The sequence below is a fragment of the Mobula birostris genome, chromosome 4, assembly GCF_030028105.1.
Source record: "Mobula birostris isolate sMobBir1 chromosome 4, sMobBir1.hap1, whole genome shotgun sequence".
Lineage (NCBI taxonomy): Eukaryota > Metazoa > Chordata > Chondrichthyes > Myliobatiformes > Myliobatidae > Mobula > Mobula birostris.
Genome location: NC_092373.1, coordinates 95,466,857 through 95,489,066, shown reverse-complemented (window position 1 = coordinate 95,489,066; position 22,210 = coordinate 95,466,857). Strand labels below are relative to the sequence as shown.

The window sequence follows — 22,210 nt, the reverse complement described above, 5'->3', positions numbered from 1 at the left end:
ATCACCCGGAGATCCGGTGTGGAAAGGCGATCGAGCGCGGGGGGGGGACCGGGATCACCCGGAGATCAGGTGTGGAAAGGCGATCGAGCGCGGGGGGGGGAACGGGATCACCCGGAGATCCGGTGTGGAAAGGCGATCGAGCGCGGGGGGGGGGGGAACGGGATCACCCGGAGATCCGGTGTGGAAAGGCGATCGAGCGCGGGGGGGGGAACCGGATCCGGTGTGGAAAGGCGATCCTGCGCGGGGGGAACCGGATCCGGTGTGGAAAGGCGATCCTGCGCGGGGGGAACCAGATCCGGTGTGGAAAGGCGATCGAGCGCGGGGGGAACCGGATCCGGTGTGGAAAGGCGATCCTGCGCGGGGGGGGGGATCCGGATCCGGTGTGGAAAGGCGATCCTGCGCGGGGGGAACCGGATCCGGTGTGGAAAGGCGATCGAGCGCGGGGGGAACCGGATCCGGTGTGGAAAGGCGATCCTGCGCGGGGGGGGGGAACCGGATCCGGTGTGGAAAGGCGATCCTGCGCGGGGGGAACCGGATCCGGTGTGGAAAGGCGATCGAGCGCGGGGGGGGGGAACCGGATCCGGTGTGGAAAGGCGATCCTGCGCGGGGGGAACCGGATCCGGTGTGGAAAGGCGATCGAGCGCGGGGGGAACCGGATCCGGTGTGGAAAGGCGGTCCTGCGCGGGGGGGGGGGACCGGGATCACCCGGAGATCCGGTGTGGAAAGGCGATCGAGCGCGGGGGGGGGAACGGGATCCGGTGTGGAAAGGCGATCGAGCGCGGGGGGAACCGGATCCGGTGTGGAAAGGCGATCGAGCGCGGGGGGGGGGAACCGGATCCGGTGTGGAAAGGCGATCGAGCGCGGGGGGGGGGAACCGGATCCGGTGTGGAAAGGCGATCCTGCGCGGGGGGAACCGGATCCGGTGTGGAAAGGCGATCCTGCGCGGGGGGAACCAGATCCGGTGTGGAAAGGCGATCGAGCGCGGGGGGAACCGGATCCGGTGTGGAAAGGCGATCCTGCGCGGGGGGGGGGGGAACCGGATCCGGTGTGGAAAGGCGATCCTGCGCGGGGGGAACCGGATCCGGTGTGGAAAGGCGATCGAGCGCGGGGGGAACCGGATCCGGTGTGGAAAGGCGATCCTGCGCGGGGGGAACCGGATCCGGTGTGGAAAGGCGATCCTGCGCGGGGGGGGAACCGGATCCGGTGTGGAAAGGCGATCCTGCGCGGGGGGAACCGGATCCGGTGTGGAAAGGCGATCGAGTGCGGGGGGCGGAACCGGATCCGGTGTGGAAAGGCGATCGAGCGCGGGGGGGGGGAACCGGATCCGGTGTGGAAAGGCGATCGAGCGCGGGGGGGGGGAACCGGATCCGGTGTGGAAAGGCGATCGAGCGCGGGGGGGGGGAACCGGATCCGGTGTGGAAAGGCGATCCTGCGCGGGGGGAACCGGATCCGGTGTGGAAAGGCGATCCTGCGCGGGGGGAACCAGATCCGGTGTGGAAAGGCGATCGAGCGCGGGGGGAACCGGATCCGGTGTGGAAAGGCGATCCTGCGCGGGGGGGGGGGGAACCGGATCCGGTGTGGAAAGGCGATCCTGCGCGGGGGGAACCGGATCCGGTGTGGAAAGGCGATCGAGCGCGGGGGGAACCGGATCCGGTGTGGAAAGGCGATCCTGCGCGGGGGGGGGGAACCGGATCCGGTGTGGAAAGGCGATCCTGCGCGGGGGGAACCGGATCCGGTGTGGAAAGGCGATCGAGCGCGGGGGGGGGAACCGGATCCGGTGTGGAAAGGCGATCCTGCGCGGGGGGAACCGGATCCGGTGTGGAAAGGCGATCGAGCGCGGGGGGAACCGGATCCGGTGTGGAAAGGCGGTCCTGCGCGGGGGGGGGGACCGGGATCACCCGGAGATCCGGTGTGGAAAGGCGATCGAGCGCGGGGGGGGGGGAACGGGATCCGGTGTGGAAAGGCGATCGAGCGCGGGGGGAACCGGATCCGGTGTGGAAAGGCGATCGAGCGCGGGGGGGGGAACCGGATCCGGTGTGGAAAGGCGATCGAGCGCGGGGGGGGGAACCGGATCCGGTGTGGAAAGGCGATCCTGCGCGGGGGGAACCGGATCCGGTGTGGAAAGGCGATCCTGCGCGGGGGGAACCAGATCCGGTGTGGAAAGGCGATCGAGCGCGGGGGGAACCGGATCCGGTGTGGAAAGGCGATCCTGCGCGGGGGGGGGAACCGGATCCGGTGGGGAAAGGCGATCCTGCGCGGGGGGAACCGGATCCGGTGTGGAAAGGCGATCGAGCGCGGGGGGAACCGGATCCGGTGTGGAAAGGCGATCCTGCGCGGGGGGGGGGAACCGGATCCGGTGTGGAAAGGCGATCCTGCGCGGGGGGAACCGGATCCGGTGTGGAAAGGCGATCGAGCGCGGGGGGAACCGGATCCGGTGTGGAAAGGCGATCCTGCGCGGGGGGAACCGGATCCGGTGTGGAAAGGCGATCCTGCGCGGGGGGGGAACCGGATCCGGTGTGGAAAGGCGATCCTGCGCGGGGGGAACCGGATCCGGTGTGGAAAGGCGATCGAGCGCGGGGGGGGGAACCGGATCCGGTGTGGAAAGGCGATCGAGCGCGGGGGGGGGAACCGGATCCGGTGTGGAAAGGCGATCGAGCGCGGGGGGGGGGAACCGGATCCGGTGTGGAAAGGCGATCGAGCGCGGGGGGGGGAACCGGATCCGGTGTGGAAAGGCGATCCTGCGCGGGGGGAACCGGATCCGGTGTGGAAAGGCGATCCTGCGCGGGGGGAACCGGATCCGGTGTGGAAAGGCGATCGAGCGCGGGGGGAACCGGATCCGGTGTGGAAAGGCGATCCTGCGCGGGGGGGGGGAACCGGATCCGGTGTGGAAAGGCGATCCTGCGCGGGGGGAACCGGATCCGGTGTGGAAAGGCGATCGAGCGCGGGGGGAACCGGATCCGGTGTGGAAAGGCGATCCTGCGCGGGGGGAACCGGATCCGGTGTGGAAAGGCGATCCTGCGCGGGGGGGGGAACCGGATCCGGTGTGGAAAGGCGATCGAGCGCGGGGGGAACCGGATCCGGTGTGGAAAGGCGATCCTGCGCGGGGGGGGGGACCGGGATCACCCGGAGATCCGGTGTGGAAAGGCGATCGAGCGCGGGGGGGGGAACGGGATCCGGTGTGGAAAGGCGATCGAGCGCGGGGGGAACCGGATCCGGTGTGGAAAGGCGATCCTGCGCGGGGGGAACCGGATCCGGTGTGGAAAGGCGATCCTGCGCGGGGGGGGGAACCGGATCCGGTGTGGAAAGGCGATCCTGCGCGGGGGGAACCGGATCCGGTGTGGAAAGGCGATCCTGCGCGGGGGGGGGGGAACCGGATCCGGTGTGGAAAGGCGATCCTGCGCGGGGGGAACCGGATCCGGTGTGGAAAGGCGATCGAGCGCGGGGGGAACCGGATCCGGTGTGGAAAGGCGGTCCTGCGCGGGGGGGGGGACCGGGATCACCCGGAGATCCGGTGTGGAAAGGCGATCGAGCGCGGGGGGGGGAACGGGATCCGGTGTGGAAAGGCGATCGAGCGCGGGGGGAACCGGATCCGGTGTGGAAAGGCGATCCTGCGCGGGGGGGACCGGGATCACCCGGAGATCCGGTGTGGAAAGGCGATCCTGCGCGGGGGGGGACCGGGATCACCCGGAGATCCGGTGTGGAAAGGCGATCGAGCGCGGGGGTTACAAGACCTACTCTCCGTCCCTCCCAAACACAGGGCCCTGTGGGTCAGGCTTGGCCTCCCTGGCTGCCCGGGATCGGACAGCTCCTCCGCCCGCAGCCGGAGCCCGTGACGCGACGCTGGGCGTGCGGGAGGAGTCAGGACGCCGCGGTGTGCGGCGCCAACGCAAAGTCAGCAGCAAGGCCGCGCCGGCTGGAGGGGGAGGGGCGTGGGAGAGAGAGGAGGGGGAGGGGAGGGGAGGGAGAGGAGGGGGAGGGGAGGGGAGAGAGAGGAGGGGGAGGGGAGGGGAGGGAGAGGAGGGGGAGGGGAGGGGAGAGAGAGGAGGGGGAGGGGAGGGGAGAGAGAGGAGGGGGAGGGGAGGGGAGGGAGAGGAGGGGGAGGGGAGGGGAGAGAGAGGAGGGGGAGGGGAGGGGAGAGAGAGGAGGGGGAGGGGAGGGGAGGGAGAGGAGGGGGAGGGGAGGGGAGAGAGAGGAGGGGAAGAGAGGGAGGAGAGGAGAGAGGAAGGGAAGGGAGGGGGAGGAGAGGGGGAGGGAGATAGGAGGGGAGGGAGAAGCTAGAGGGAAAGGGAGGGGACAGGGGAGGGGACGGAGGGGAAGAGAGGAGGGAGGAGGGGAGGGGAAACCAGGATGCCTCTGACCAGTCCCTATACGATGCCCCTGACCATTCGCTGTACGATGCCTCTGACCAGTCGCTATGCGATGCCCCTGACCAGTCCCTATAACATACCCTGACGAGTTGCTATACCATGCCCCTGACCAGTCCCTATACCATGCCCCTGACCAGTCGCTGTATGATGCCCGTGACCAGTCTCTATACATGCCCCTGACAATTCGCTCTACAATACCCCTGACCAGTCACTGTACGATGGCCCTGACGAGTCACTATACGAGATCCCTGACCATCCCTATACTATTCCTCTGACCAGTCTCTGTACGATGCCCCTGACCAGTCCCTATACAACACCCCTAACCAGTTGTATACAATGCCCCGACCCATCCCTATACCATGCCCCTGACCAGTCGCTATACGCTGCCCCTGACCAGTCACAAAATGATGCCCCTGACCAGTCCCTATACGATGCCCCTGAACAGTCGCAATATGATGCACCTCACCAGTCCCTATACGATGCCCCTGACCAGTCCCTATACCATGCCCCTGACCAGTGTCTATACCATGCCCCTGACCAGTCCCTATACCATGCACCTGACCAGTCATGATACGATGCCCCTGAGCAGTTGCTATATGATGAGGCTCACCAGTCCCTTTACAATGTCCCTGACCAGTCCCTATCCCATGCCTCTAACCAGTCCCTATACCATGATCCTGACAAGTCCCTATCCCGTGCCCTTGACCAGTCCTTATACGATGCCCCTGCCCAGTTGCTATACCATGCCCCTGACACAATGTCCCTGCCCAGTCCCTGTACCATGCCTCTGACCAGTCTCTGTACGATGCCCCTGACCAGTTGCTGTACGAAGCGGCTTACCAGTCCCTATCCCATGCCGCAAGCAGTCCCTATCCCATGCCCATGACCAGTCGTTATCCGATGCTCCTTAACAGTCCCTATACCATGCCCCTGACCATTCGCTGTACGATGCCCCTAACCAGTCCCTATGTGATGCCCCTGACCACTCCCTATACCATACCCCTGACCAGTCGTTATATGATGCCCCTGACCAGTCCCTATCCCATGCCCCTGACCAGTCGCTAAGCGAAGTCCCTGACCAGTCCCAATCCCATGCCTCTAACCAGTCCCTATACCATGATCCTGACCAGTCCCTATACGATGCCCTGACCAGTCCCTATCCCGTGCCCTTGACCAGTCCTTATACGATGCCCCTGCCCAGTTGCTATACCATGCCCCTGACCAGTCCCTGTACCATGCCTCTGACCAGTCTCTGTACGATGCCCCTGACCAGTCACTATACGAAGCGGCTCACCAGTCCCTATCTCATGCCCTAAGCAGTCCCTATACCATGCCCGTGACCAGTCATTATTCGATGCTCCTTAACAGTCCTTATACCATGCCCCTGACCAGTCCCTGTAAGACGTCCCTGACCACTCCCTATCCCATCTCCCTGACCAGTCATGATGCGATGCCCCTGACCAGTCGCTAAGCGATGTCCCTGACCAGTCCCTACACGATGTACCTGATCAATCCCTATCCCATGCCTCTAACCAGTCCCTATACCATGATCCTGACCAGTCCCTATACGATACCCTGACCAGTCCCTATCCCATGTCCCTGACCAGTCTGTATACGATGCCCCTGATTAGTCGCTATACGATGCCCCTGACCAGTCCCTATACTATGCCCCTGACCAGTCCCTATACCATGCCCCTGACCAGTTGTTATAAGATGCCCTTAACCATTCACTGTACAATGCCCCTGACTAGTCCATATAAGATACCCCTGACCAGTCCCTATACCATGCCCATGACCAGGCCCTATAGCATGCCCCTGATGAATCGCTATACGATATCCTTGACCAGTCCCTATACAATACCCCTGACCAGTCCCTATACCGTGCCCCTGACCAGTCCCTATGCCATGCCCGTGACCAGTCACTATACTATGCCTCTGACCAGTCCCTATACGATACCCTGACCAATCGCTATGCAATAACCCTGTCCAGTCCCTATACGATGCCCCTGACCAGACCCTACATGATGCTCATTAAACCTACACGATGCCCCTGACCAGTCCCTCCACGATGGCCTTGACAAGTCCCTATAAGATGCCCCTGAAAAATCCCCATACCATACCCCTGACCAGTCCCTGTGCCGTGCCCCTGACCAGTCGCTATACTATGCCTCTGACCAGTCCCTCCACGATACCCCTAACCAGTCACTATATGATGCCCTTGACCAGTCCCCATACCATGCCCCTGACCAGCGGCCGTACCATACCCCTGACCATTCCCTATATCATGGCCCTGACCTGTCCCTATACGATCCCCCTGACCAGTTGCTATATGATGCCCCTCATCAGTCCCAGTACGATGCCCCTGACCAGTCCCTATACGGTGTTCTGACCAGTCCCTCTACCATGTCCCTGACCGGTCGCTATATGATGCCCCTGAGCAGTCACTATATGATTCCCCTGACCAGTCGCTATACGATGCCCCTGACAAGTCCCTATATGATGCCCCTGACCAGTCTCCATACCATGCCCCTGACCAGTCCCTATACCGTGCCCCTGACCAGCCCCTATACCATGTCCCTGGCCAGTCCCTATACCGTGCCCCTGACCAGTCCCTATATCATGCCCCTGACCAGTCCCTATGCCATGCCTGTGACCGGTTGCTATACCATGTCCCTGACCAGTCCTTATACGATCCCCTGGCAACTCGCTATACGATGCCCCTGACCAGACCCTATATGATGCCTCTGACCATTCCCTATACGATGCCCCGACCAGTCCCTATATGATGCCCCTGAGCAGTCCCTATACTATGCCTCAGACCAATCGCTATACCATGCCCCTCTCCGGTCCCTATACGATTTGCCAGACCAGTCCCTATACGATGCCCCTGACTAGTCCCTATGCGATGCCCCGACCAGTCCCTTTACGATGCCCCTGACCAGTCGCAATACGATGCACCTCACCAGTCCCTACACGATGCCCCTGACCAGTCCCTATTCTTTGCCCCTGACCAGTCCCTATACGATGCCTTTGACCAGTGCCTATATGATTGCCCTGACCAGTCGATATACGATGCCCCTGACCAGTCCCTATACGATTCCCCTGACCAATCGCTATACTATGCCTCTGACCAGTCTCTCCATGATGCCCCTAACCAGTCGCTATATGATGCCCCTGACCAGTCCCTATACAATTTCCAGACCAGTCACTATACAATGCCCCTGACCAGTCCCTCTACAATGCCCCTGACAAGTCCCTATATGATGCCCCTGACCAGTCTCCATACCATGCCCCTGACCAGTCCCTATACCGTGCCCCTGACCAGCCCCTATACCATGTCCCTGGCCAGTCCCTATACCGTGCCCCTGACCAGTCCCTATATCATGCCCCTGACCAGTCCCTATGCCATGCCTGTGACCAGTTGCTATACCATGTCCCTGACCAGTCCCTATACGATCCCCCTGGCAACTCGCTATACGATGCCCCTGACCAGTCCCTATATGATGCCTCTGACCATTCCCTATACGATGCCCCGACCAGTCCCTATATGATGCCCCTGAGCAGTCCCTATACTATGCCTCAGACCAGTCGCTATACCATGCCCCTCTCCGGTCCCTATACGATTTGCCAGACCAGTCCCTATACGATGCCCCTGACTAGTCCCTATGCGATGCCCCGACCAGTCCCTTTACGATGCCCCTGACCAGTCGCAATACGATGCCCCTCACCAGTCCGTATGCAATGCCCTTGACCAGTCCCTGTACGATACCCCTGACCAGTCCCTATACCATGTCCCTGGCCAGTCCCTATACTGTGCCCCTGACCAGTCCCTATACCATGCCCCTGACCAGTTGCTATGCCATGTCCCTGACCAGTCCCTATACAATTTCCAGACCAATCGCTATACAATGCCCCTGACCAGTCCCTCTATGATGCCCCTGATGTCCCTATACGATGCCCGTGACCAGTCTCCATACCACACCCCTGACCATTCCCTATATCATCACCCTGACCTGTCCCTATATGATACCCCTGACCAGTCGCTATACGATGCCCCTCACCAGGCCCTATACGATGCCTCTGACCAGTCCATATACAATGACCCTGACCAGTCGCTATACGATGCGCCTTACCAGTCGCTATACGATGCCTCTGCACAGTCCCTATATGATGCCCCGGACAATTTGTTGTACGATGCCCCTGACCAGTTGCTATACAATGCCCCTCAACATTCCCTATATATGCCCCGGACCAGTCGCTATACGATGCCCCTGACCAGTCCCTCTACAATGCTCCTGAGCTGCCCCTATACCATACTGCTGACCAGTCCTATACCATTCCCCTGTCCAGTCGCTATATGATGCCCCTGAACATTCCCTATACCATGTCCCTGACAATTTGCTGTACGATGCCACTGACCAGTCTCTATACGATGCCTCTGACTAGTCCCTATACGATGCTCCTGACCAGTCCCTACACCATGCCCCTGCCAGTCACTATACCATGTCCCTGACCAGTCCCTATACGATCCCCCAGGCGACTCACTATACGATGCCTCTGACCATTCCCTGTACGATGCACCCCAACCAGTCGCTATACGATGCCCCTCACCATTCCTATACGATGCCCCCGACCAGTCGCCATAGGATGCACCTCACCAGTCCCTACACGATGCCCCTGACCAGTCGCTATTCTTTGCCCCTGACCAGTCCCTATACGATGCCTCTGACCAGTGCCTATATGATTCCCCTGACCAGTCGCTATATGATGCCCCTCACCATTCCCTATACGATGCCCCTGACCAGTCGCTATAGGATGCACCTCACCAGTCCCTACACGATGCCCCTGACCAGTCGCTATACGATGACCCCAACCAGTCCCTATACGGTGTCCCTGTCCAGTCCCTGTACGATACCCCTGACCAGTCCCTATACCATGTCCCTGGCCAGTCCCTATACCGTGCCTCTGACCAGTCCCTATACCGTGCCCCTGACCAGTCCCTATGCCATGCCCATGACCGGTTGCTATACCATGTCCCTGACCAGTCCCTATACGATCCCCCGACAACTCGCTATACGATGCCCCTGACCAGTCCCTATATGATGCCTCTGACCATTCCCTATACGATGCCCCAACCAGTCACTATACGATGCCCCGACATGTCCCTATATGATGCCCTTGAGCAGTCCCTATACTATGCCTCAGACCAGTCGCTATACCTTGCCCTTTTCCAGTCCCTATACGATTTGCCAGACCAGTCCCTATACGATGCCCCTGACTAGTCCCTATGCGATGTCCCCGACCAGTCCCTTTACGATGCCCCTGACCAGTCCCTTTACTATGCCCCTGACCAGTCGCAATACGATACCCCTCACCAGTTCGTATGCGATGCCCTTGACCAGTCCCTGCACGATACCCCTGACCAGTCCCTATACCATGTCCCTGGCCAGTCCCTATACCGTGCCCCTGACCAGTCCCTATACCGTGCCCCTGACCAGTCGCAATACGATGCCCCTCACCAGTCCGTATGCAATGCCCTTGACCAGTCCCTGTACGATACCCCTGACCAGTCCCTATACCATGTCCCTGGCCAGTCCCTATACCGTGCCGCTGACCAGTCCCTATGCCATGCCCGTGACCGGTTGCTATACCATGTCCCTGACCAGTCCCTATACGATCCCCCGGCAACTCGCTGTACAATGCCCCTGACCAGTCCCTATACGATGCCTCTGACCATTCCCTATACGATGCCCCGACCAGTCACTATACGTTGCCCCTGACATGTCCCTATATGATGCCCCTGAGCAGTACCTATACTATGCCTCAGACCAGTCGCTATACCATGCCCCTCTCCGGTCCCTATACGATTTGCCAGACCAGTCCCTATACGATGCCCCTGACTAGTCCCTATGCGATGCCCCTGACCAGTCCCTTTACGATGCCCCCGACCAGTCCCTTTACGATGCCCCTGACCAGTCGCAATACAATTCCCCTCACATGTCCGTATGTGATGCCCTTGACCAGTCCCTGTACGATGCCCCTGACCAGTCCCTATACCATGTCCCTGGCCAGTCCCTATACCGTGCCCCTGACCAGTCCCTATACTGTGCCCCTGACCAGTCCCTATACCGTGTCCCTGACCAGTCCCTATGCCATGCCCGTGACCAGTCGCTATACTATGCCTCTGACCAGTCTCTCCACGATGCCCCTAACCAGTCACTATATGATGCCCCTGACCAGTCCCTGTACGAAGCCCTGACCAGTCCGTATACCACCCCGCTGAGTAGTCCATACACCTTGCTCCTGACCAGTCCCTATACAATTTCCAGACCAGTCGCTATACAATGCCCCTGACCAGTCCCTCTACGATGCCCCTGACAAGTCCTTATACGATGCCCCTGACCAGTCTCCATACCACACCCCTGACCATTCCCTATATCATCGCCCTGACCTGTCCCAAAATGATGCCCCTGACCAGTCGCTATACGATGCCCCTCACCATTCCCTATACGATACCCCTGACCAGTCGCTATACGATGCCAATACGATGCCCCTGACCAGTCTCTATACGTTGCTTCTGACCAGTCCCTATACGATTCCCCTGACCAGTCGCTATACGATGTCCCTATCCAGTCCTTATGCGATGCCCCTGACCAGTCACTATACGTTGCCTCTGACCAGTCGCTATACGGTTCCCCTGATCAGTCCCTTTACGATGCCCCTGACCAGTCGCAATACGATGCCCCTCACCAGTCCGTATGCAATGCCCTTGACCAGTCCCTGTACAATACCCCTGACCAGTCCCTATATAATGCCTCTGTCCATTCCCTATACAATGCCCCGACCAGTCACTATACGATGCCCCTGAGCAGTCCCTATACTATGCCTCAGACCAGTCGCTATACCATGCCCCTCTCCGGTCCCTATATGATTTACCAGACCAGTCCCTATATGATGCCTCTGACTAGTCCCTATGCGATGCCCCTGACCAGTCCCTATGCGATGCCCCCGACCAGTCACTATACGTTGCTTCTGACCAGTCGCTATACAGTTCCCCTGACCAGTCCCTATACGATATCCCTATCCAGTCCCTATGCAATGCCCCTGACCAGTTGCTATACGATGCTCCAGACCGGTCCCTATACCATGCCCCTGCCAGTCGCTATACCATGTCCCTGACCAGTCCCTATATGATCCCCCTGGCAACTCACTATACGATGCCCCTGACCAGTCCCTATACGATGCCTCTGACCATTCCCTGTACGATGCCCCCGACCAGTCGCTATACGATGCCCCTAACATGTCCCTATATAATGCTCTTGACCAGTCCCTATACAATGCCCCTGACTACTGCTTATACAATGCCCCTGAGCAGTCCCTATGCTATGCCTCTGACCAGTCGCTATACCATGCCCCTCTCTGGTCTCTATACGATTTGCTAGACCAGTCCCTATACGTTGCCCCCGACCAGTCCCTTTACGATGCCCCTGACCAGTTGCAATACGATGCCCCTCACCAATCCATATGCGATGCCCTTGACCAGTCCCTGTACGATACCCCTGACCAGTCCCTATATCATGTCCCTGGCCAGTCCCTATACTGTGCCCCTGACCAGCGCTCATACCATACCCCTGACCATTCCCTATATCATCGCCCTGACCTGTCCCTATATGATACCCCTGACCAGTCGCTATATGATGCCCCTCAACATTCCCTGTACGATGCCCCGGACCAGTCGCTATACGATGCCCCTGACCAGTCCCTATACGTTGCCTCTGACCAGTCCCTATTCAATTCCCCTGACTAGTCACTGTACGATGGCCCTGACAATTCTCTGTACAATGCCCCTGACCAGTCCCTCTCCGATGCCCTTGGCCCATTGCTAAGCGACACCCCTCACCATTCCATATACGATGCCCCTCACCAGTCTCTATACGATGCCACTGACCAGTCGCTATACCATCGCTACACGATACCCCTAACCAGTCCATATACGATGTGCCTGACCAGTCCCTATACCATGCCCCTGACCAATCCCTATACGATGCCCCAAACCTGTTGCTATACTATTCCCCTGACTAGTTTTTATACGATGCCCTGACCAGTCCCTCTACAATGCCCCTGACCAGTGCCCATACCATACCCCTGACCAGCCCCTATATCAGCGCCCTGTCTTGTCCCTATATGATCCCCCTGACCAGTTGCTATATGATGCCCCTCACCAGTCCCTATACGGTGTTCTGACCAGTCCCTCTACCATGCCCCTGACCGGTCGCTATATGATGCCCCTGAGCAGTCACTATACAATTCCCCTGACCAGTCGCTATACGATGCCCCTCACCATTCCCTATACGATGCCCCTGACCAATCGCTATAGGATGCACCTCACCAGTCCCTACACGATGCCCCTGACCAGTCGCTATTCTTTGCCCCTGACCATTCCCTGTACGATGCCCCCGACCAGTCGCTATATGATGCCCCTAACATGTCCCTATACAATGCCCTTGACCAGTCCCTATACAATTCCCCTGACCAGTCGCTATACCATGCCCCTGACCAGTCCCTATACAATATCCCTGCCCAGTCCCTGTACCATGCCCCTGACCAGTCCCTGTACCATGGCTCTGACCAGTCTCTATACGATGCCCCTGACCAGTCCCAATCCCATGCCTCTAACCAGTCCCTATCCCGTGCCCTTGACCAGTCCTTATACAATGCCCCTGCCCAGTCGCTATACCGTGTCCCTGATCAGTCCCTATACAATGTCCCTGCCCAGTCCCTGCATCATGCCCCTGATCAGTCCCTGTACCATGCCTCTGACCAGTCTCTGTACGATGCCCCTGACCAGTCGCTATACGAAGCGACTCACCAGTCCCTATCCCATGCCCTAAGCAGTCCCTATACCATGCCCATGACCAGTCGTTATTCGATGCTCCTTAACAGTCCTTATACCATGCCCCTGACCAGTCCCTGTAAGATGCCCGACCAGTCCCTATACCATGCCCCTGACCAGTTGTTATAAGGTGCCCTTAACCATTCACTGTACAATGCCCCTGACCAGTCCCTATGCCATGCCCCTGACCAGCGCCCATACCATACCCCTGACCATTCCCTATATCATGGACTGACCAGTTCCTATACAATCCCCCTGACCAGTTACTATATGATGCCCCTGAGCAGTCACTATACGATTCCCCTCACCAGTCCCAGTAAGATGCCCCTGACCAGTACCTATATAGTGTTCTGACCAGTCCCTCTACCATGCCCCTGACCAGTCGCAATATGATGCCCCTGAGCAGTCCCTATACGATTCCCCTGACCAGTCGCTATATGATGCCCCTCACCATTCCCTATACGATGCCCCTGACCAGTCGCTATAGGATGCACCTCACCAGTCCCTACACGATGCCCCTGACCAGTCGCTATTCTTTGCCCCTGACCAGTCCCTATACGATGCCTTTGACCAGTGCCTATATGATGCCCCTGACCAGTCGCTATACGATGCCCCTGACCAGTCCCTATACCATGACCCTAACCAGTCGCTATACCATGCCCCTGACCAATCCCTATAGCATGCCCCTGACAATTCACTGTACGATGCCCCTCACCATTCCCTATATGATGCCCCTGACCAGGCGCTATACGATGCTTCTTACCAGTCCCTATATGATGCCCCTGACCAGTTCTTTTCTGATGCCCCGACCAGTCCCTATGCCATGCCCCTAACCAGTCGCTATGCAATGTCCCTAGCTATTTCTTATACGATGCTCCTGACCAGTCCCTATACTGTGCCTCTGACCAGTCGCTATACCATGCACCTGACCAGTCCCTATACGATGTCCCTGATTAGTCCCTATACGATGCCCCTTTCCAGTCCCCTTACGATGCCCTTGACCAGTCATTATACAATTCCCCTGACCAGTCCCTATACGATGCCCTTGAGCAGTCGCTAGCTGATACCCCTGACCAGTCCCTATACCATGCCCATGACCAGTTCTTTTGCCATGCCACTAACCAGTCCTTATACGATGCCCCTGACCAGTCCCTGTCCGATGCCCCTGACCGGTCCCTATACGATGACCATAAGCAGCCCCTATACCATGCCGCTGACTCGTCCCGATACCATGCCTCTGACCAGTCACTATACGATGTCTCTGACAATTCGCTGTATGATGCCTCTGACCAGTCGCAATAGTATGCCCCTGACCAGTCGCTATACGATGTCCCTGACAATTCGCTGTATGATGCCCCTGACCAGTCCCTATACGATGTCCCTGACGATTCTCTGTACGATGCCCCTGACCAATCCCTCTCCGATGCCCTTGGCCATCGCTATGCAACGCCCCTCACCATTCCATATACAATGCCCCTCACCAGTCTCTATGCGATGCCACTGACCGGTCGCTATACGATACCTCTAACCAGTCCATATACGATGCCCCTGACCTGTCCCTTTCCAATGCCCCTGACCAGTCCCTATATCATGCCCCTGACCAATCCCTATACGATGCCCCAAACCCGTCGCTATACGATTCCCCTGACTAGTTTTTATATGATGCCCCTGACCAGTCCCTCTATGATGCCCCTGAGCAGTCCTCAAACCATGCCCCTGACCAGTCACCATACCATACTCCCGACCAGTCCCTATATTATGGCCTTGAACTGTCCCTATATGATGCCCAGACCAGTCACTATACAATGCCCCTGACATGTGCCTATATGCTGCCCCTGACATGTCCCTATATGATGCCCCTGACATGTCCCTATACTATGCCTCTGACCAGTCGCTATACCATGCCTCTCTCCGGTCCCTATACAATTTGCCAGACCAGTCCCTATGCGATGCCCCTGACCAGTCCCTTTACGATGCCCCCGACCAGTCGCAATATGATGCCCCTCACCAGTCCATATACGATGCCCTTGACCAGTCCCTGTACGATACCCCTGACCAGTCCCTATACCGTGCCCCTGACCAGTCCCTATACCGTGCCCGTGACCAGTCGCTGTACTATGCCTCTGACCAGTCCCTCCACGATGCCCCTAACCAGTCACTATATGATGCCCCTGACCAGTCCCTGTACGAAGCCCTGACAAGTCCGTATACCACCCCGCTGACTAGTCCATACACCTTGCCCCTGACCAGTTCCTATACAATTTCCAGACCAGTCACTATACAATGCCCCTGGCCAGTCCCTCTACGATGCCCCTGACCAGTCTCCATACCATGCCCCTGGCCAGTGCCCATACCATACCCCTGACCATTCCCTATATCATCGCCCTGACCTGTCCCTGTATGATATCCCTGACCAATCGCTATATGATGCCCCTCACCAGGCCCTATACGATGTTCTGACCAATCCATATACAATGAGCCTGACCAGTCGCTATATGATGCGCCTTACCTGTCGCTATATGATGCCTCTGTACAGTCCCTATACGATGCCCTGGACAATTTGCTGTACGATGTCCCTGACCAGTCCGTATATGATGCCCCTGGTCAGTCGCTATTGTGACAAAAATACACATAGATTAAAATGTAGCTGGCCTGGACTGGCACCAGTGGAATCAGCAGTTGGTCTGCCACCTGTCTTCAGGAGAGAGAGAGATAAGGAAAACAATGGAGATGTTAATGAAGGAAGGAGAGCTGTCAAGATCAGCTCCCCCTTTGAACCCTGAACTGTTTGAAGTGGGAAGTACCGGGCCATAGATGCACAGGGTGGAAAGGCACGATTGGCGGGAACCTGGTGTGTGTCCACCCTTGCCTGGGTGCCAGGTTCACCGCAGAGAAACGATCGTATCTGGAAACGGAGGGGTCACGGTCGGTGACCTCAGATGACATCACAAAGGACTCGCCCGAAAGCTGACTGCGAAAGTCTGTGTGGAAGCCTTGAATATTCATTCATTTTGCTCTCTCTCTCCTTCCCCCCACTGTCCATCACCACGGCAGCGATTACTGCGAACTGAACTGAACTAAATTGAACTGAATTTTGCGTCACTTTGAAACTGGTCATTTACTCCTAGACAACGATAGAGCTTGATTGATCCCGTTATCTTAATTCTGTGTACATGTATGTTTATCATTGCTGAACTGTTGCATTCATTATCCTTTTGATTAGAGTACTGTGTTGCTTGTTTCTTTAATAAAACTTCCTTAGTTCTAGTAATCCAGACTCCAACTGAGTGATCCATTTCTGCTGGTTTGGCAACCCAGTCACGGGGTACGTAACATAAGTGGGGTTCTCGTCCAGGATTTTGAACGCTAAATTTGGGACGGAGTCAATTGATTGGGTCAAAATTCCCGAAAGAAAGAAAAGACAAACAGCAGAAATGGAGGCTGAGGAAATTATAAAGGCACCGACCTTGGAGGAATTAGAGGATGCCAGGAAATCGGAATTGGTAGCTGTGGCCAAACGGTTGAATCTTGCTAAGGGGAAGTCGACAATGAGGAGAGAGGAGATACACAGAGCTATCGTAGAGCACTATTTATCTAAAGGTGTGTTTCCCCAAGGCGAGCTGGAGGTGGTGTCCATTGAAAAACCTGCTGGAGACGCGGTACAGGTGCAGCTTGAAAAACTGAGACTGGAGCACGAGTTCCGGGTACGGCAGTTAGAACACGAAGAGAAGCAGTTAGAAAGGCGGGAGAAAGAGAGAGAATTAGAAAGGCGGGAGAGAGAGAGAGAAACAGTTGGAGAGAGAAGAGAAAGAGAGGCAATGGGAGCGAGAAGAGAGAGAGAGGCAGAGGGAAAGGGAATTCGAGTTGGAGAAGTTAAAGATAAGGGCAGAGCAGGGGCCCGTGCCGAACCAAGGTGGAGGGTTCCGGGCAACCCAGGAGGTTAGGCTGGTTCCCTCATTTGACGATACCGACGTGGATCGGTACTTTCTCCATTTCGAAAAAGTTGCTACGAGTCAGGACTGGCTGAGGGATAAGTGGGCTGTTTCACTTCAGAGTGTACTGAAAGGGAAAGCCCAACAAGCTTACTCAGCTTTGTCCGCGGAAGATGCCCGGAGGTATGAGGTGGTGAAAGAGGCCATCCTCAGGATTTATGAGTTGGTCCCGGAGGCATACCGGCAGAGGTTCCGGAATGCGAGGAAGCAGTGGGACCGCACGTATTTAGAGTTTGCCCGTGAGATGCAGACATATTGTGAGCGTTGGTACGCCTCGAAGGGGGTAGAGGGGGATTATGACAGACTGCTACAGCTGATCCTGATTGAGCAGTTTAAAGGTTGTGTCCCTGAGGGTATGAGACCCTACCTCGATGAGAAAGAGGCAGCCACGTTAGCCGCAACTGCTAAGTTAGCGGATGAGTATGCGTTGACGCATAAAATGAAGTTTGCCCCGAGTAAAGGCTACCAGAAGGGTAGTCAGGACGGCGGGGAGAGTCCGCCGGAAAAGTCAGAAAGTAAGCCGGGGTCTAGTGAGAAGGATAAGGTAGACCGGGAGCAGTCTGGTAGGAAGTCTCCTGGGGTTGTCTGTTATAATTGCGGGAAGGTCGGACACTTTGCGTCCAGGTGCTTCGCCCCAAAGAAGGAGACGGGAAAAGGAAAAACGGCGATTTTGACTGGCTGTATCGAGCTGGTAAACGAACCGTTAGGGGAGGACAGGTCTGCCAAAGTTCAGGAAGGGCGCGAGAGGTTTATCTCGGCCGGATTGGTGTCAGTGAAGGAGGGGTTAAAACCAGTTCCAGTGCGGATCTGGAGAGACACGGGAGCGTGTCAGTCACTGATACTGAAGAGTGTATTAGAGTTTAGCTCAGAGACCCAGACTGGGGAGGTCAAGGTCAAAGGTACTGGAGAAGGGACAGAGGCAGTCCCTTTGCACCAGATACACTAACAAAGCAACCTGGTCTCTGGACTAGTCACGATCGGGGTGAGGCCCGAATTACCGATGAAAGGCGTGGAAGTCTCGCTCGGTAATGACCTCGCCGGGGGAATCGTGTTCCCAGTCGTGAGATTGACAGGTCAGCCTGCCAGCATTGAGGCCCCGCCCATGGACTCACAGGTTCATCACGGGACTGCGGTAGTAAATTTAGCTGAGACGTTTCTGCCAGCCTTGTACGAGAAGGGGGTAGAAAGTGAAAAGAAGGAGTGTAGTGAAACAAGAGGTAGTGAGGGAGCTGAGACAGACTTAGCATTAGCCAGGAAAGAATTTGTGCAGGCGCAGGAACGAGACGAGGGGCTGATGGTTTTGGTGGAGGAGGAAGTGCTAAGGAAGAAAGGGAGACCAAGTACCGTGCCCGCAGATGAGGAATGGAGGGTGGTGCAAAAGAGTTACGGGGATGAGGTTTTTAACCTGGCCCACAAAGTACCCCCCGGTGGACATTTTGCGGTGCTGGAGGAAACAGTTGGTGGAATCATGAAAGAGGTTTACCGGCTGCACAGGAGGGAGGATGTTATTGATCATGGCAGACGCGAAGAGACGGTCACAGGCTTTTGATATGCTAACAAACCTAGTCGGTGTTAGCGCGGAAATCAATGAAGCTAGGGTCCCCCGATAAGAAAAAAAAACATTTTGAAAAGATGAGTATGGTATCGACCAGATGGGAGAAGGCTATTGTTTTGGTCAGCTCTGCTGATAAGGTCTCTCCCTTAATCCCCGAACAAAGTGACTCTTTAGGAGAAGTAATTAAACGACTCGCACACGTGTGTTTGATTGTCTCGAGGCGATGCAAAGAACTGGGACGTTGGGTGGTGTTTGCCTCACTAGGTCAGCCTAGCGGGCACACCCATATAGAATGAGTAATTCGGTGACAAAAGGGCTGAGGAACACAGAGGTGTGTATTGGCGATGTAATACGGCTGTCTGAAGCCAGTTTGATAGTGAACCTTATAAAAAATGAGTTCGGCCACACGAAGGTCACTTACCTGGGAATTGTGGTGACCCAGGGGCAGCTGGCAGCGATGCAAGCTACGGTGCGGGCTATCTCTGACATCCCAACCCCGACAGACAAGAGGGCCCTCAGAAGGCTCTTGGAGATGGTGGGGTACTGTAGGAAGTTTTGCAATAACTCTGCGGTTACTACCCCTCCCCCTCCTACTAAGCCCTTTCAAGAGAAAACTAAGTCGGAATGGGACGACCCTTGTTATTGTGGTCCGGGACGAAACCCAATGAGAGGTTACATTGATCGAAATTCATCAGTGTTTTTGGCTACTATGAAGTTTGCTAAATTGGAGCCTGGCATATAAAAAGGAACAGGAAATGTGATTGCTGACTGTCTGTCAAGGTGTTGACAACTTCAAACTCGCTGTATTAGCCAAATAGCTGATAAAGATGTATATTTGTGTGTATCAAATAATGTATTCATGTTTGTAATTTTTACCCCCGGTAAAAATCCTTAAAGGGGGGAAGTGTGACGAGAATACACATAGATTAAGATGTGGCTGGCCTGGGCTGGCACCAGTGGGATCAGCAGTTGGTCTGTCACTTGTCTTCAGGAGAGAGAGAGATAAGGAAAACAATGGAGCAGCATATGGAGATGTTAATGAAGGAAGGAGAGCTGTCAAGAGCGGCTCCCCCTTTGAACCCTGAACTGTTTGAAGTGATGGACAGGCCGTACCCCAGCAGGGGGATAAAAAGGGACAGGTTCGCTAAGGCAAGACACACACGACACCTGAGGTAACAAGACCCTGGAAGCGGTGCGCCTCCCACAAGTCGGTGGGAAGTACCGGGCCATAGACGCACAGGGTGGAAAGGCACGATCGGCGGGAACCTGGTGTGTGTCCACCCTTGCCTGGGTGCCAGGTTCACCGCAGGGAAACGATCGCATCTTAATTCTGTGCACAGGTGTGTTTATCATTGCTGAACTGTTGCATTTTGATTAGAGTACTGTGTTGCTTGTTTCTTTAATAAAACTTTCTTAGTTCTAGTAATCCAGACTCCAACTGAGTGATCTATTTCTGCTGGTTTGGCAACCCAGTTACGGGGTACGTAACACTATACAATGCCCCTCAACATTCCCTTTACGATGCCCCGGACCAGTCGCTATACGATGCCTCTGACCAGTCCCTCTACAATGCCCCTGAGCTGCCCCTATACCATGCTGCTGACCAGTCCTATACCATTCCCCTGTCCAGTCGCTATATGATGCCCCTGACCATTCCCTATACCATGTCCCTGACAATTCGCTGTACGATGCCACTGACCAGTCCCTATACAATGCCCCCGACTACTCGCTATGCGATGCCCCTCACCAGTCCCTATACAATTCCTCTGACCAGTCCCTATATGATGCCCCTCACCAGTCCCTATACGATGCTCCTAAGCAGTCGCTATATTTTGCCCCTAACCAGTCGCTATATGATGTGCCTCACCAGTCCCTATACGATGTCCCTGACCAGTCGCTATACGTTGCCCCTCACCAGTCGCAGCACGATGCTCCTGAGCAGCAACTATAAGGTGCCCCTGACCAGTCCCTATACGATGCCCCTGACTAGTCCCTATACCATGCCCCTGACCTGTCCCTATACCATGCCCCTGACCAGTCCCTATACCATGCCCATGACCAGCCCCGATACCATACCCCTGACCAGTCCCTATACGTTGGCCCTGAGCTGTCCCTGTACGATGCCCCTAACCAGTCGCTATATGATGCCCCTGACCAGTCCCTATATGAATCCCTGACCAGTCCGTATACTACGCCCCAATTAGTCCCTACAATACACCCCTGACCAGTCCCTATACCATGCCCTGACCAGTCCCTAGACAATGACCCTGACCAGTCCCTCTACAATGCCCCTTACAAGTCCCTATATGATGCCCCTGACCAGTCCCCATACCATGCCCCTGACCAGCCCCCATACCATACCCCTGACCAGTCCCCATACCATACCCCTGACCAGTCCCTATATCATGGCCCTGAACTGTCCCTATACGATGCCCCTAACCAGTTGCTATATGATGCCCCTGACCAGCCCCCATACCATACCCCTGACCAGTCCCTATATCATGGCCCTGACCTGTCCCTATACTATGCCTCTGACCAGTCCCTATACGATGGCCCTGACCAGTCGCTTTATGATGCACCACACCAGTTCCTATACGATGCCTCTGACCAGTCGCTATACGATGCCCCTCACCAATCACTACATGATGCCTTGGAACAGTCCCTATATGATGACCCTGACCAGTCCCCATACGATGACCCTGACCAGTCCCCATACCATGCTCCTGACAAGCCACCGTACCATACCCCTTACCAGTCCCTATACATTGCCCCTAACCAGTCACTGTATGATGCCCCTGACCAGTCCTTATACGACGCCCCTAATCATTCCCTATATGACGCCCCTGACCAGTTCCTCTACGATGCCCCTCACCAGTCCCAATACGATGCCTTTGACCCGTCCCTATAGCACGCCCCTGACCAGTCACTATATGATGGGCCTCACCAGTCCCTATATGATGTCCCAGACCAGTCCCTATACCATGACCCTGACCAGTCACTATACCATGCCCCTCACCATTCCCTATACAATGCCCCTGACCAGTCACTATATGATGGGCCTCACCAGTCCCTATATGATGTCCCAGACCAGTCCCTATACCATGACTCTGACCAGTCACTATACCATGCCCCTCACCATTCCCTATACAATGCCCCTGACCAGTCACTATATGATGGGCCTCACCAGTCCCTATATGATGTCCCAGACCAGTCCCTATACGATTCTCCTTACCAGTCCCTATATGATGCCCCTGACCTGTCGCTACACGATGTCCCTGACCAGTCCCTATGCGATCCCCCTGACAACTCACTATACGATGCCCCTGACTAGTCCCTATGCCATGCCCCTAACATGTCGCTATACAATGTCCCTAACTATTTCTCATACGATGCCCCTGACCAG

The 22,210-nt window shown here is 56.5% G+C and overlaps 1 protein-coding gene across 2 annotated transcripts in view; it reads right to left on the bottom strand.

Annotated features, from left to right (window-relative positions):
- Positions 1-3,901, bottom strand: part of d2hgdh (D-2-hydroxyglutarate dehydrogenase) — a 36,806-nt gene extending 32,905 nt beyond the window's left edge. The window contains exon 1 of one of the 2 annotated variants that reach the window (XM_072255816.1): positions 3,736-3,901. The gene's annotated coding sequence lies outside the window, so the exon portion shown is untranslated. The remainder of the gene's footprint in view (positions 1-3,735) is intronic. The other variant, XM_072255815.1, reaches the window with a different exon arrangement.
- Positions 3,902-22,210: the final 18,309 nt, after the last annotated feature.